The 16,861-nt window shown below is 36.7% G+C and overlaps 1 long non-coding RNA gene and 1 pseudogene across 1 annotated transcript; both read left to right on the top strand.

Moving 5' to 3' along the window:
* The first annotated feature begins 5,200 nt into the window (after positions 1–5,200).
* LOC132152295 (gamma-tubulin complex component 5-like) lies at positions 5,201–15,002 on the top strand (annotated as a pseudogene).
* A 23-nt stretch (positions 15,003–15,025) lies between these two features.
* On the top strand, positions 15,026–16,422 carry LOC132151286 (uncharacterized). The gene is made up of 2 exons (XR_009436361.1): positions 15,026–15,100; positions 15,257–16,422. It is a non-coding gene; the product is annotated as an uncharacterized LOC132151286 (long non-coding RNA).
* The last annotated feature ends 439 nt before the right edge of the window (positions 16,423–16,861 follow it).

Raw genomic sequence — 16,861 nt, 5'->3', positions numbered from 1 at the left:
ATCTGGGGCTCTAGTTGTCCTGGTCTCCGCTGTCTTTCAGGGATGTAGAGGTCCTTTCTAGGTGCTGATCCACCATCTGGTCTGGATACGTACTGGATCCGGGTGACTGCAGTGACCCTCTGATCTGGACACAGACTGGATCTGGTGGCCACGGTGACCTCGGAACAAGAGAGAAACAGACAAATATTAGCGTAGATGCCATTCTTCTAATGATGTAGCAAGTACATAGGTTGTTATGGGAAGTGTTTCCGGTTCCGGTTTACCTAATTAATGCAGCCTAAAAATCCTTTAACGGATTTGGATAATAAAAGCATATTAGTATGTTATGTGTATGCCAGGTTAAAGAGATGGGTCTTTAATCTAGATTTAAACTGCAAGAGTGTGTCTGCCTCCCGAACAATGTTAGGTAGGTTATTCCAGAGTTTGGGCGCCAAATAGGAAAAGCATCTGCCGCCTGCAGTTGATTTTGATATTCTAGGTATTATCAAATTGCCTGAGTTTTGAGAACGTAGCGGACGTAGAGGATTATAATGTAAAAGGAGCTCATTCAAATACTGAGGTGCTAAACCTTTCAGGGCTTTATAAGTAATAAGCAATATTTTAAAATCTATGCGATGCTTGATAGGGAGCCAGTGCAGTGTTGACAGGACCGGGCTAATATGGTCATACTTCCTGGTTCTAGTAAGAACTCTTGCTGCTGCATTTTGTACTAGCTGTAGTTTGTTTACTAAGCGTGCAGAACAACCACCCAATAAAGCATTACAATAATCTAACCTTGAGGTCATAAATGCATGGATTAACATTTCTGCATTTGACATTGAGAGCATAGGCCGTAATTTAGATATATTTTTGAGATGGAAAAATGCAGTTTTACAAATGCTAGAAACGTGGCTTTCTAAGGAAAGATTGCGATCAAGTAGCACACCTAGGTTCCTAACTGATGATGAAGAATTGACAGAGCAACCATCAAGTCTTAGACAGTGTTCTAGGTTATTACAAGCAGAGTTTTTAGGTCCTATAATTAACACCTCTGTTTTTTCAGAATTTAGCAGTAAGAAATTACTCGTCATCCAGTTTTTTATATCGACTATGCAATCCATTAGTTTTTCAAATTGGTGTGTTTCACCGGGCTGCAAAGAAATATAGAGCTGAGTATCATCAGCATAACAGTGAAAGCTAACACCATGTTTCCTGATGATATCTCCCAAGGGTAACATATAAAGCGTGAAGAGTAGCGGCCCTAGTACTGAGCCTTGAGGTACTCCATACTGCACTTGTGATCGATAGGATACATCTTCATTCACTGCTACGAACTGATGGCGGTCATATAAGTACGATTTAAACCATGATAATGCACTTCCACTGATGCCAACAAAGTATTCAAGTCTATGCAAAAGAATGTTGTGGTCAATTGTGTCAAACGCAGCACTAAGATCCAATAAAACTAATAGAGAGATACACCCACGATCAGATGATAAGAGCAGATCATTTGTAACTCTAAGAAGAGCAGTCTCAGTACTATGATACGGTCTAAATCCTGACTGGAAATCCTCACATATACCATTTTTCTCTAAGAAGGAATATAATTGTGTGGATACCACCTTTTCTAGTATCTTGGACAGAAAAGGGAGATTTGAGATTGGTCTATAATTAACTAGTTCTTTGGGGTCAAGTTGTGGTTTTTTGATGAGAGGCTTAATAACAGCCAGTTTGAAGGTTTTGGGGACATGTCCTAATGACAATGAGGAATTAATAATAGTCAGAAGAGGATCTATGACCTCTGGAAGCACCTCTTTCAGGAGCTTAGATGGTATAGGGTCTAACATACATGTTGTTGGTTTAGATGATTTAACAAGTTTATACAATTCTTCCTCTCCTATAGTAGAGAATGAGTGGAACTGTTCCTCAGGGGGTCTATAGTGCATACTGTCTGATGTCTGATGTGATACTGTAGCTTACGGCTGAATGGTTGCAATTTTATCTCTAATAGTATTGATTTTAGAAGTAAAGTAGTTCATAAAGTCATTACTGCTGTGGTGTTGGGAAATGTCAACACTTGTTGAGGCTTTATTTTTCATTAATTTAGCCACTGTATTGAATAAATACCTGGGGTTATGTTTGTTTTCTTCTAAAAGAGAAGAAAAGTAATCGGATCTAGCAGTTTTTAATGCTTTTCTGTAGGATATGTTACTTTCCCGCCAAGCAATACGAAATACCTCTAGTTTTGTTTTCCTCCAGCTGCGCTCCATTTTTCGGGCTGCTCTCTTTAGGGTGCGAGTATGCTCATTATACCATGGTGTCAAACTGTTTTCCTTAACCTTCCTTAAGCGTAAAGGAGCAACTTTATTTAAAGTGCTAGAAAAGAGAGAGTCCATAGTTTCTGTTACATCATCAAGTTGTTCTGAGGTTTTGGATATGCTAAGGAATTTGGATACATCAGGAAGATAACTTAAAAAGCAGTCTTTTGTGTTAGAAGTGATGGTTCTTCCATACTTGTAACAAGAAGTAGAATTTACAATTTTGGCTATATGAATTTTGCAAAGAACTAAATAATGATCTGAGATATCATCACTTGGCTGAATAATTTCAACACCATCAACATCAATTCCATGTGACAGTATTAAATCTAGAGTATGATTTCGACAATGAGTAGGTCCTGAAACGTGTTGTCTAACACCAATAGAGTTCAGAATGTCTATAAATGCTGATCCCAATGCATCGTTTTCATTATCAACATGGATATTAAAATCACCAACTATTAAAACTTTATCTGCAGCCAGAACTAACTCGGATGTAAAATCACCAAACTCTTTAATAAAGTCTGTATGGTGCCCTGGTGGCCTGTATACAGTAGCCAGTACAAACATAACAGGGGATTTATCATTAACATTTGTTTCTTTGGATAATGTTATATGAAGTACCATTACTTCAAATGAGTTATACTCGAAGCCTGCCCTCTGAGAAATCCTGAAAACGTTGTTATAAATTGAAGCAACACCTCCACCTTTGCCTTTTAGACGTGGCTCATGTTTATAACAGTAATCTTGGGGGGTGGACTCATTTAAAATAATGTAATCATCAGGTTTTAGCCAGGTTTCTGTCAAACAGAGTACATCTATATTATGATCAGTGATCATATTATTTACAAAAAGTGTTTTCGTAGAAAGGGATCTGATATTCAATAAGCCAAGCTTTAGCATTTGTTTATCCATATTGCTTCTGTTTTTTATTTGTTGAACCTCAATTAAATTGTTAATCTTAACTTGGTTTGGACGTTTTTTGTATTTTCTAGTTCAGGGAACAGACACAGTCTCTATAGTGTGATATCTAGGTGAAAAAGTCTCTATGTGCTGAGAATTAACTGACCTCTGTGACAGGAGGCAGCTAGCAGACGGTCGGTTTAGCCAGTCTGTCTGCTTCCTGACCTGGGCCCCAGTTAGTCAAGTATAAACACTAAGACTATTTGCCATATTTCTAGAGAGAAGAGTGGCGCCACCCCAGGAGGGATGAAGACCATCTCTTTTCAACAGGTCAGGTCTGCCCCAAAAGCTCGTCCAATTGTCTATGAAACCTATGTTATTCTGTGGGCACCACTTAGACATCCAGCCATTGAGTGATGACAATCTGCTATGCATCTCATCACCACGGTAAGCAGGGAGGGGACCAGAGCATATTACAGTGTCTGACATCGTGCTTGCAAGTTCACACACCTCTTTAATGTTATTTTTAGTGATCTCCGACTGGCGAAGTCGAACATCATTAGCGCCGGCATGAATAACAATCTTACTGTATTTACGTTTAGCATTAGCCAGCACTTTTAAATTTGCCAAGATGTCAGGCGCTCTGGCTCCCGGTAAACATTTGACTATGGTGGCTGGTGTCTCTATATTCACGTTCCGTACAATAGAATCACCAATAACTAGAGCACTTTCATCAGGTTTCTCAGTGGGTGCATCACTGAGTGGGGAGAACCTGTTTAATGTTTTGATCGGAACAGAAGAGCGGTGTTTTGACCCACGACTACGCTGCCTCACCGTCACCCAGTTGCCCTGCTGCTGGGGCTCTGTTTCCGGAACCGAACAATGTACAGGAATCCCTGAGCTAGACGCATCCAAAGCCGTATCTAGAGCCCTAACATTCTTACTGTCCTCAATTAAAGTTTGGATGCGTGTCTCTAATTCTGAAATCTTCTCTGTCAGCCTAACTATTTCCCTGCATTTATCACATGTGAATCCCTCATCAGCGACAGAGATAGATAAACTGTACATGTGGCAAGAGGTGCAAGAAACAATGATAGGAGAAGCCATTACTCACCGTGCTTGATGAAAATTCTTACTGCGGTTGTTTGATGAACTTGTGAAAAACTGGAGCTTGATGAACTTGTGAAAAACTGGAGCGAGGGAGAGGAGAAAAGAAAACAGCGATAGGTTCGAATGAAAAACGCTAATGACAAGCTAACGAGTGCTAACGCTTTGCAGGTGTACTGCACTCACGTAAATAAAATAAAAGTGAACGATCAAAGTTAATCTGATAAGATTGATCGATAATATCAGAAATATGGTGTGAATTAAGTTATATTTTACCACTTTAAAAAACAGAGAGTGATAGTAAGATAAAGATTCTAGAGAAAAAAATAAAATAAAAACAGCTACACGGAGCTACAATTTGCTACAGAAGGCCAACAGGAAGTAGAGAAAACACTGTCCCTCAGCGTAAATCAGCAGTATACAGTACAAAATAGCTAAAAGAACATCCAAGCATATATCAGTTTATACAACAGAAGTGCTTGCAATATTACTTGATCTACAATGTGTGAAAGAAATAAATCTGCCAGAAGTGGTCATATGTTTTAACTGATATATTACACATTTTGTTTAGGTTACATCAAAGGAGAGCAATAATTTAATTTAAATGTGTACCTGTCACCTGCTCATTTAGGGGCTGAAAGAAACGAGGTGGTGGATCAAAAGGCCAAACAAGCATTAAAATGAGTAAGCCAGAAGTAAAAGGGCTAATTAAATGAGCTGTCAATAAAATGTGGCAAAGAAAACAGGATACGAATAAAGGACGCCATTTGTACAATATTAAGAGATTAGTCAGGTGCAAGAGGAGAAGTTTTGGAAGTAGAAGAGAAGTGTAATATACTGTCTTAGAACTGTACACTCTGTGCTTAATCAGTCACTTCATATCATTGGAAAACATGAATCTGGATGTTGTGTCAGATGTGAGCAACTTAAACAAATGAGCATCTTTTAATAAAATGCAAAGACAACAATTAATAAAGGCTCTTAGTACTAGTGCAGCTTTCAATGGAAAATGTGTTACAAAAAGATGCAACAGTGTTTAATATACTGTTAAAATATCTAAAAGACACATGATTGATAAACAGCACTTAAGGAAGAATATGTAAAAAAAAAAAAAAAAATTCTGATCCCCTCAATGTCAGTGCTCCGCACTCCATCCGAGTAGGTGGCGGTATATGCACCAAAAGCTGGTTTGCCAAGAGCCATACTGTTATATTATCCTACCGACCCTGCTTCACAATGTTCATACTATCCACCATAAATATGTGTCCCAAAACATAGTAGCCTACGTTGAAATCAGTATGCCAAAAGTCCCTGGATGATCTATTATTTCAGGAAGATTTTTGCACATCCTAATGGCCAATATTGCCCACAATCCATTGCATTTTAGCAAAGGATTCAGTTCAGAACTACAAACACGAATAAAAAGCTACAATGGCTATATATGTATACATATATAGACATAAACAACCAATAATATAGCATCTAAACTGTTTAATTTATTATGTATTTTAGAAGAATTAACTGTTTGTTATTTGTCGTTATGTTGCATCTTTGATCTTGGAGATATGTGTGCATGCATCTGTGTGGAAGCCTACAGTTTCCGAAGTGAGGAGGGAATATTACTGTAGTTATTAGTTTTCTGTTTCAGGTGTAATTCTGTAGCTTATTTCCATCTGTTTACACTGCAACGATGCTTGCAAACTCACGCTGTACTGCGTATCGGTGTGTTTTAAGACTAAAAGACTGAAAATAGACATTTCCTCATGCTCAGAGATAAGCAGATGTATGTGTGAGAAAATATCATATATGGTGTTAAAAAAATAAATGACAGCAGATGTTGAGAGCTCAAATTCTCTGTTTTATTTAAGCTCCATTAGATGAGGCATGATCGGAGCATTCTTTTGCCCTTTACTGTTGCTGTAAGGAACTATTTTATATATATATATATATATATATATATATGATGCATTTAAAATTTAATGGCCAAACGGATGTTTATAAAAATGTACATTGTTGGTGCAGATGAAATGTGGAGCATGTTAACTGTGACAAAAATGATTGGCAGACCAGTTTACAATGACATTGTGCGTGTGACTATGCAAGTAATGCTACAGTGCATTCCGTTAAAGACACAACTAAATGTTAGTATGTCCCAAAGCTTGCCTACTTTTCTACTAAACACTCTAAAGTTTGTACTTTTATCTTCATCAAATCTTCAACTAGTATAAGTGGCGAATGTGATTTCAACAAGTACAACATGTTCCTGGATCAACATCCTTGTTGATCCGGGAACAACAGTCCAATTAACCAATCAGAATTGATATATCACTTTTCAGGAAATATCTGTTTTAGGCTTAAAATTGGGGTTGGGTGCTTCTACACCCTTGTTAATCAGCTATCATTTCCCAATGATTTTAGGAATAAATTATGGGTAGGGTTAGGTTTAGGGGTAGGGATTGGGTTAAGTCTATATTTTTGGAAATTAATGTTGATCCAGGATCGTCAGAAGATGTTGATCCAGGAACATGTCTTAATTGGCAAAATCACAGCGACCCAGGATAAGTAGGGACCATAGACTGTACGTATAAAAACAGGTAGGCACGCACGCAGCCTGTGTTTCGTCATGTTTGAGCCTGTTCGATACATGGCAGTTATGCGCTCTCCTGCCTCATTATTATTCTCACGGCACTGTAGAAGTAGCATCTGAAGTGATGGAGGCGACAACAGGGGAAATGATAATAAATATGTTAATGATAATTAAATAAACTCAGTTAAACTTTGCCCTAAATTCGACTTTCTCTATCTATCTATCTATCTATCTATCTATCTATCTATCTATCTATCTATCTATCTATCTATCTATCTATCTATCTATCTATCTATCTATCTATCTATCTATCTATCTATCTATCTATCTATCTGTCTATCTGTCTGACAACAGACAAAATGTGCAACGCTCCATTAATGGGTAGGAAGTCTAAAGCTTTGAACAATTCTGGGCACTTTTTTGTGATATGCTGATCTTTTGATATTCTGATATTTTTGAGGTTTCTCTTTCTCCCACGATTCATGAGAAGCTCATGGTCCACTCTGACTTAAGTAAAGCAGAGAGTTGGTTATGGTTAACTGAAGAATTTCTCAGTTCTCCTCTTCCTAACACTGAGGGAATCAAGGTGGGAGAACACGACATCATCCAGAGATGATTTAGAACATTACATATGCTGAATATGTCTGTTACTCTGTCTGATTTCAGACTGATGTCCACTTTAGTGTGCTGGCTTTATTGCTCCATCTGTCTGACTCCCCATCCAACACCAACTACTGCGAAAGACCTACCTGTAGATTAAAAGAATCAGGTTCAGTTTGTCTTTTGTGTCAAAACATGTATATTTTTGGACAATACTACTACTGATGTATCTACAAATTAATGTTTTTTTCTACAGAGAAAGAAGACAAGTTTGATTGGGCCAAGTACATTATGGAAGGGGAACATATTGATACTGGACCCCTTCCAGACACTCCAGTGAGTGAGCGCAATTACACTATTAGATCAGATCTGGTCTAGTATCTATGCTAATTGCTCCATGATTTACTCACCCTCAAGCCATCCTAGGTGTATATGACTTTTTTTCTTTCAGACGAATCCAATCGGAGTTGTATTTAAGAATGTCCTCGCCCTTCCAAGCTTTATAATGTCAGTGAATGGGTGTTATTTTTCAAAAGTCCAAAATAACTATTTATTTCACATAAAGATGTTTTTTTTTTGTGTGTGTGTGCATCTATAAATGTTTTTCATTTTAGTTAACTATAATAACCCTGACGATAAAGAATTATAAATGTTAATTAATTAACATTATTAGTTATTTGCCTGCATATTTAATGAAACATTTTAAACAAATTTAAAAGGCCCGATCCTTCATTGCTATTCTATACTATATATAGTTAGCAATGTTAGGCATAAGAGTACCACAGGAGTACCACAGGTCGTTTATGTGGCAGGAGTGGTCTGAGGATGAGAGTGAAGAAGAAGATAGCCAGCAGCCCCTGAGCAGAGAGGATTCTGGTATACAGATGGACAGGACGCCACCGGAGGACCACGAGCAGAATGACAAGACTGTCCAAGTCACCTGGACCGGTATGGGACTGTATCAGCACATTTTCTTATAGTAGCCCTCAGTTAATGAAATAATTTTTTAGTTTTTCAGAATTCCTAGTTCTCACTGAGTCTTGTTCTTGTAGTGGGTGAGCCAGAATCCAAGGCTTGGTTGGAGCAGCATATTGTCACTTCGTATCGGGTTCCCAACTCTCCCCGCTTTCCACACAGCCTCCACTTGCACTCCAACCTCTTCAGTGTCTGGTAAGACATTTTTGCTTGTTATGTCTTGTTTGCTTTCTTCATCACATGGCCATAAATTTGGTTTTTTTTTTGTCATGATTTAATAATATTTCAGAAGCAAATGCTGTTTAAGTTATTTAATCTTCATTTAAATGGAGTTCATTTGAGGGTTTGTGTTGTCATTTTTTATATCATTCTCTTTTCCTCCAGGGATCAGCACCTGTATAACACTGGGCCTCTCTACCTGCCTGAGGAGAAGTCTTTTGTTACAGAGGCACAGGTGATTCGGGAAACTCCTTGGTATGATTATATACTGTATATATGACAATCAGAAATTTGGAGTAATTTTTTTCTATTTTCTTTATGTTTCTGAAAGTCTCTCTCTTTTTTTATTTTTTTTTATTGCACATTTACAGGGTAATTTACAAAAGTCTTAAATTTACTTGTATCAAATTTAAGTCCATAGAAAGTCTTAAATGGTACATGAAAGTCTTAATTTTGATCTCAAGAGGTCTTAATTTGGGGACGGAAAGACACGAATTGTGATATGGCTTAATGTGTCAATTAAGCTTCTAAAGGCTATGATCTCATTAAATAAACATGAGCGCGTTTTAAAGTCAGGTGCTGAGCTGCTTGGTTACTGCAGTACACAAAGCAGTCCGAAAAGTGCCACCTGCTGCTAGAGAATGAATGTGCATTTTCAATAAGTGCTGCTGTTTTTGTTCAGACCAAAGTGAAAATCAACTCATATGCTGCAAACACGCAGTTGTAAATGTGAATCGGTAGATCAACAAGAAGCTAATGTCTTATAAAAATCGAAACAAATAAAACACTAAGATATATTTGTCATTTAATTAATGAAGTAATTAATTGATAATAGTTGTTTAAGGTTTTCAGTATTGATTCCAATAAAAAATTATTCTTGAGAGCTAAATCAGCATATTAGAATTATTTCCGAAGGATCATGGGACACTAGGCTAGTTGTTGTGAATTCTTTATGGTTTTTCTCTTATTGTCCGTAATTTATTCTGCTAATGTGTTAAGTTACGGAAGATGCGCTATACGTAGTTTGAAGCAGATACAATTCTAACGTAAGTGTGGTATTCTCTGCTACCTAGGCGCAGCAGCCGGAGTTTTGTAGCTGGAGTTTCATAGCGTGTGCAGACTTTCCACTCGTGTGCAACATCCTTGAGTGCAAGTTAAAGTTACTGACAAAGTAAGTTCATAATACGATTCTATGTTTAATGCGGAATGTTTGTGTGCGCGGCAACTATTTCTGGCACTAAGACAATATTGCCGCTGTTTTGTGATCTGTGTAATTATCAGCGCACTCGCGCTAGCACGGACGCTAATACCACTAATATTTGCAATATGAATATGTTTAATTCTTCCCCTTATGTGTATAATCCTATATTTTACAGTTTGTTAACTGTTGTTATAATAATGCAGCATAATGTGATTTATGCTATTGTATTTATTTCCATAGTTTATATCCTTTCTTTCTTAGTATTGTAAGTGGATATATGAGAGTTGTTGATAATGTTTCATTCGTAATTTACTGTTGAATCATAACAGTATGTAGACAAGTAATTTATTTTGTTTATTTGTTTATTACAGAAACTACCTCAGTTGTATACTGTCATGTGTACAAGGTTGAAACTTGCACAAAATAAAAGTGGAAACGAAATCTGATGACTCCTCCCTGATCAGAGTACTGAAGTGGTTAACACCATTAAAAACTAGCAATCAGTGGGGCAATCCCCAACACTAGTGTTATATATTTTGTCCAGCTGATTACTAACAATATCTCTAATGTTTTCAACTACTTGTAAATCATGAGAAAATTCCCATTCTAAACAGTGACACGGGGCAGTGTAGTCGCCTGTCAATGACGTTAGTTACCCTTTGTTACCGCCTTTACTGTTTGTATGTACAGTACTGTCTTTATGTTTGTATGTACAGTACAGACTAGAAGTTTGGACAAACCTTCTCATTCAAAGAGTTTTCTTTATTTTCATGACTATGAAAATTGTAGATTCACACCGAAGGCATCAAAACTATGAATTAACACATGTGGAATTATATATGGAATTATATACATAACAAAAAAGTGTGAAACAACTGAAAATACGTCATATTCTAGGTTCTTCAAAGTAGCCACCTTTTGCTTTGATTACTGCTTTGCACACTCTTGGCATTCTCTTGATGAGCTTCAAGAGGTAGTCACCTGAAATGGTCTTCCAACAGTCTTGAAGGAGTTCCCACGAGAGATGCTTAGCACTTGTTGGCCCTTTTGCCTTCTGTCTGCGGTCCAGCTCACCCCTAAACAACTCGATTGGGTTCAGGTCCGGTGACTGTGGAGGCCAGGTCATCTGGCGCAGCACCCCATCACTCTCCTTCTTGGTCAAATAGCCCTTGATGCCTTCAGTGTGACTCTGCAATTTTCATAGTCATGAAAATAAAGAAAACTCTTTGAATTTGAAGGTGTGTCCAAACTGTTGTATTTGTCTGTACTGTATGTATGTGTGAATGTTCTTGCCATGATTACATTTAATAATCTAGACAAACCTGTTCTTACCAAAGGAAAGTGCAAATGTTAAGTTTGTGAAGGTTGCATATGTGGATAAGGTTTAGAATACAAGTTGAAACCTGCAGGAAATTAGCAGTTCTGGAATGGAGTTTTTTCCCCACAAGATTACATCTGCACTGGTTGTTGACACGTGAATGTTTCCTTTACCAGAAGAGAATGCATCACAAAGATGACTGACTGCTCATATCAAGATCATGTGTTCTTTTCTGCCTCCCCTCAGGCTCTTCTCTGGTGTAAAGAAACTCTTCATTTTCCAGCACAATGATGGCAAGGTGACTGTGAGGAATGATGTGGTGGTCACACATCTAACTAATGTGAGTGGAAGCTGTTTTTCAACCAGATGATTGGTTGAAAGTGGCTTTTTATCAATATGTATGTTTTTGTACAGAACGGTCTTCACTCTGTACTGGAGCACATAGCAGCCTATGGGCAGGCTGTTTCCCGACTGCTAAGTTTATTGATGAAGTTACCGGCCACAGTGCAGATCCCTGTCCTCCAGGTCTTAACTCTTCCTCCTCCTCCTCATCCTCCACGAAGAGCTCTGACCCTCCCTTCAGGACCTACCAAGCATTTGTGTGGGCCCTGTATAAATACTTCACCAGCTTTAAAGAGGAGCTCAATACTATTGAGAAAGACATTATTGCAAAAGGTCGGTTTTTCTTTGTGTCCGCACTCTAAAATATATATGTATATACGTTTTAAAACTTTTTTTTATTTAATTAAAAAGATTATTGGAGTATGTTTTACAAGAAAATACTATTTCAGTCTTTCTAATTCAAAATCTCATGTTTAATTCAATGTGTTGCTTGCTGTTAATTGGTAATTATCTGTGCAACTTAGTAGCAAGTTTTTTTTTTTGTGTGTGTGTCAAATATATTCTCAGTTAATTTTGTGTTATAGTATTGATTTTATAGTGATTGTTCATAGATGAGACAGTGACTCTGTCATCTGTGCTGGAACAGTTAAGTCCTCATCTGGCTCAGATCTCCATGCTGCACAGGGTTTTCTGCACAGGAGTGGCGGATGTGCTGCCCGGAACGCCCAATGTGTTACGAGCCTCACACTTACTCAACACGCTCTACAAGGCCATAACAGAGTATGACAGCGTGAGCGAGGCCTCCGAGCAGTCTGTAAGTGTGTCTGGTTTTGGTATTGAGCAGTAGATGCATACAGTACATTTGTACATTTATCCGTGTAACGCTCTTCTTTTTTGTTTATTTCTATCAGGTGGCGCTCCTTTTCTCTCTCTGGGTAGAAACGATACGGAACGAAGCGGTCACTTATTTGACCCCGCCAAAGAATTTATAATTAAAAGGTACAAAACCCCTTAAAATGTCTATATATATATATATATATATATATATATATATATATATATATATATATATATGTATATATATATATATATATATATATATATATATATATATATATATATATATATAAAATTATACACCTGCTTTCTGAATAAATAAATATATGGATATGTGTACCAGGAACAAGGATGTACCAGTAAACCACAGGGACTTCTGGTATGCCACGTTTAACATAAGTAATCTGTTCCCTCTGCCAATGATGACACACACAATATAATACAAAGTTGTCACATATAACAATACAGCACTGTAGCACTTACTGACAATGACATGTGTTATAAATGTGCCAGTGCAGCTAAATTTAACAGTAGCATGGCATCCATGAACAGGTATGATTCAGCATCATGAATTACATACGCAGATCTAGCGTCAGCTGGAGGTAGCTTGGACTTTGTTGATTAAACCAAAAAGAGAATATATTTTAATTTGCTCCCTCAACAGCTGTCATTTTTATTTAAGCATTTATTTATATTATATTTATTTATTTAAACCAGGGGAAAATATTTTTTTAAAAACGGGATGTCACGAAATGTCACATTTATAGAACGGGAAAAGTCATGGAAATGAATACAATATAAAAAAGGCATAGGCATGTCTATTATTAATATATATATTTTTTATATCAAGCTATAAAAAATATTGAGTAGGCATTGCTGAGAAATGGCCAGTTCAAAATGATATTCCCATAATCACAAACAAGTGGAAAAGTCAAATAAATTCATGATCGAACCCTGATGAACATTTAGGTCTTGAATCTACTAAAATTACAGAATGTAGCTATTTTAATTTTAGTTGTTTTATATGGATACTCCTGATTTCTTAAAATTAAAAAAGTTTGAAAACAAGCAGCTGTCATTATAGTAGAAGTACCAGAAATTCTGTCTTAGACAAAGGGGGGCTTGTCTTTCCAGTGTTATATGCATGAGTTACTACTGTACATATTTCAGTGTCATGGATGTCAATTATAGCCACCCTAAAAGTCACTTAAAGAAAGAAATATGTGGTTGTTTATTTGTAATGTGAATTAGACCCCTTCTTGCTTAATAGGGGTTCATTTCAACATAATGCACTGGTCTGATGGTCTGAAGTAATTTTCTCTGTAATTCCATTAAGTTTTTATCCATATTGTTTTCTAGTTTCGGTTTAGTTTTTTGTTACATGTTCACATTTTTACATTAGTAACGTTTTTGTTAATGATAATAACCATTTGTTTTGTTTACTTCATTTTTGTTTCTTTTAGCTTAATATGTCTTAATATTTCTGACAATGAAAATTCTGTCTCTCTGCAGATGCCGAAAGAAAGCGTCTGTACACGCTCTTCTTGGAATCAGTTCAGATTCGTCTTTGGCGTGGAGAAGAGTCACCCACCAGTATGGTTGCCTTTAAGTCTGATCAAGATGCTCTAGAGCTGAGGGACATCCATGACCCCCTGCTGGTCATTAATTTTGCAAGGTAACAGCAGAATACAGAATAAATGATTTAAATGCATAAATGTAAATGTAAACTATGTTTGTTCAGTCACAATCTCATTAGCGTGTTTTCCATTGAAGTGATTGAGATTGTGTTATCTCTTGCAGGCTTTTTTTGGAGCAAAATGACATTCTCTGGCAGCTATGTGATTTTGGACCGCTCCTCTGAGTCTGTGACATGTCAGACGTTTGATATTGATCCCATATTGAGAGGAGATACATCGAATGCTGTGGGAACCTCATGAGAACCCTGAAAAAAGACTACAGGTGAGATACTGCAGATGAATTGTTTGGTGCGGTGTAGTGCATTGAGGATTAACTTTCTAATTTTCATCTTAGGCTTCTGGGGTAATTGCAGGCCATGAGAAACTACTTCCTTTTGGAAGCAGGGGATACTATTTATGATTTCTACACAGCCATCTTTGAAAAAGTTCTGGAGAAGGAGAGCTGTGCAGCTGCAAAAGTCTGTTGGTCAGCGCCACCACGAGGACAGCAGTCGGTACTGCACGTGCATCTCTAGAGATCCTGTGGTTTACCATTCAACCCTACCTGAAATACCACTCAATATCCTGTTGTTGTAGTTTTTTTTCTGAATCTCACATTTTTCTCATGATTCCAGGTTGTCTATATTTCTTTAAACGATTGATCCTGCAAGAAAAAGAGCAGCCAGTGAATAACCTTGATAGTCTTACGTTGAGTTTTAAGGTTACAAACCCACAATTAATTTAATTTTGACATTTTGCTTTTTATGCTTTGAAGATTGTAATAACACCATAAATAATCAAATGTAAGCATTTGTTTTGAAATGTCAATTTATGTATTTGTTTTTATGATAGTTATCTGTATAAATAATGCATTTTATATGAATGCCTACTTATTTTCTCTCACCAGGTTCCATGGCCTGTAGATATTGTTATTAGTGTCATAAAATCCATCATGTAAGTGATGGAGGCCATCATGTAAGTGCTGAACTTAGTTCTCATTTTCTCAGACAGATGGCAGGCTGGTTTTATGGCCTGGAAGTAAGTTTAAAACTCTTCATGTGTGGAATCTCTAGATGTTTAAGTCTAGCCACTTGTCCTTGTCTTGCAGCTTTCACTTCATTTTGATGAGGATGAGGTTTTACTTCCCTTTTCGGATTTTACCATTCGTTAAATATTTTCCTTTTTTTTCCTCAGAATCGAGTCGATTGACAAAATGGAGTCAGATTTTTAAAACTGTCTCATGTTTCTGGTGACTATTTTAAACAAGGCCGTGTGCAGGGGCTCATTTCCTCATTGTAAGTCCTCCACTGCTGTGCATTTTAAAATAACAGGGTGAATCTCACTAATGTTGTCTGTTTTTAACTCCAAATGACTATATGACTATACTGTAATACAAACAAGAACAGTGCATTATGGAAATATTTAAAGCAGTGGTTCTCAGTTCCTCTGCATAATTTCCATGTCTCTCTTATTTAACACAGCTGATTCCGATAACCAGCTTGTTTGAAGAGAGCTCCATGCAGGAACTGTTTTCTGATTGACATGGTCCTTACACAGTGTTCATTGCTCCCTTAAAGTTATAAAATACATTGATAATCTTTGAGAGTAAGAATTAAAAACAAATGTCCCAATGCAACAAAAAAAAGTGCATGGAAATGTAAATTTATTATATATATTTTTCATTTTTTTTCTCGTTATAATGAGTGAATCCAGAGATATTTAGTTTTTACTCACCATGTGTTCCTGTTGTCTTTTAGTGGAGTCCTTGGCGCTGTCGCTAATGGCAGGATTTGAACAGTGTTAACAGATTGAGCATGCTTTCAATCCAGAGCACTGATCACAAAACAGATTATTTATTGTACTACTGCATTACGGTTGCTGTACTGTTCTTGTTTTTCTCTACCAGGATATCTGACATCATAGCACATGAGAGAGACAAAACCCCAATTGCACTTCATTGGTACAGAAGTACCACTTTGTCTCTAAACAGTGAAACTTGTGTTGAATTGTCTCTGTCTACAGCACAGCTGCTGCATCAAGATACTTAATGTTTTGTGAAGTCTTTTTTTTGTTTTTCAGCATTGTTGGCCTGTGTTATGACTCAATATGCCATATGTAAAACGTAAGTGTCTTCTATGTGCAGTGGATATGTGAAGCGCACGTGAAAAAAGCAATTAAATTTTATCTAATTACGTATATTACACACAACAGTGAAAAGAAAAACTTAAAGCTCAAATTTAAGTACTGTACATAATATTTGCTAACTTTGAAAATTGTAGGCTACATTTGTATGCCGTTGAGCTTATGTTGCTGAATGGATTGGATATTTTAAATTAAATTGCCCTTACTTTGAGATATAATGTTGCCTCATACTTTTTTTTTAATACAATACCATTCAAAAGTTTAAATTCAGCAAGATAAAAAAATAGTGAGAATGCATTAAATTGAAAAGGCTTTTAGAAAGTTTTAGAAAAAAGCAACTATAAATATTGTTCTTTTGAACGTTCTATTCATTAAAAAAATATTGAATAATGAATTCCACACAAATATTAAGAAGCACATTGTGCCGAGTTGTGCTGTTTTCAACATTGATAATAATAAATGTTACTTGAGCACAAAAAAAAGCAGCATATTAGAATGCAATGTTTTCTAAGGGATCATGTGAACTGGAGTAACGGAGGATGGAGGATGGGAGTAAATATACATATAAGATCTAGCATTTCAAAAATTTGTATATTTACATTTAAAACCATTTCACAGTTTAAAATCCTGTAATTTCGTGCGGAATATTCCTGAACG

Source organism: Carassius carassius, chromosome 10 (genome assembly GCF_963082965.1).
Source record: "Carassius carassius chromosome 10, fCarCar2.1, whole genome shotgun sequence".
Lineage (NCBI taxonomy): Eukaryota > Metazoa > Chordata > Actinopteri > Cypriniformes > Cyprinidae > Carassius > Carassius carassius.
Note: the sequence above shows the minus strand (reverse complement) of the source record. Positions and strands in the feature narration are given on the sequence as shown.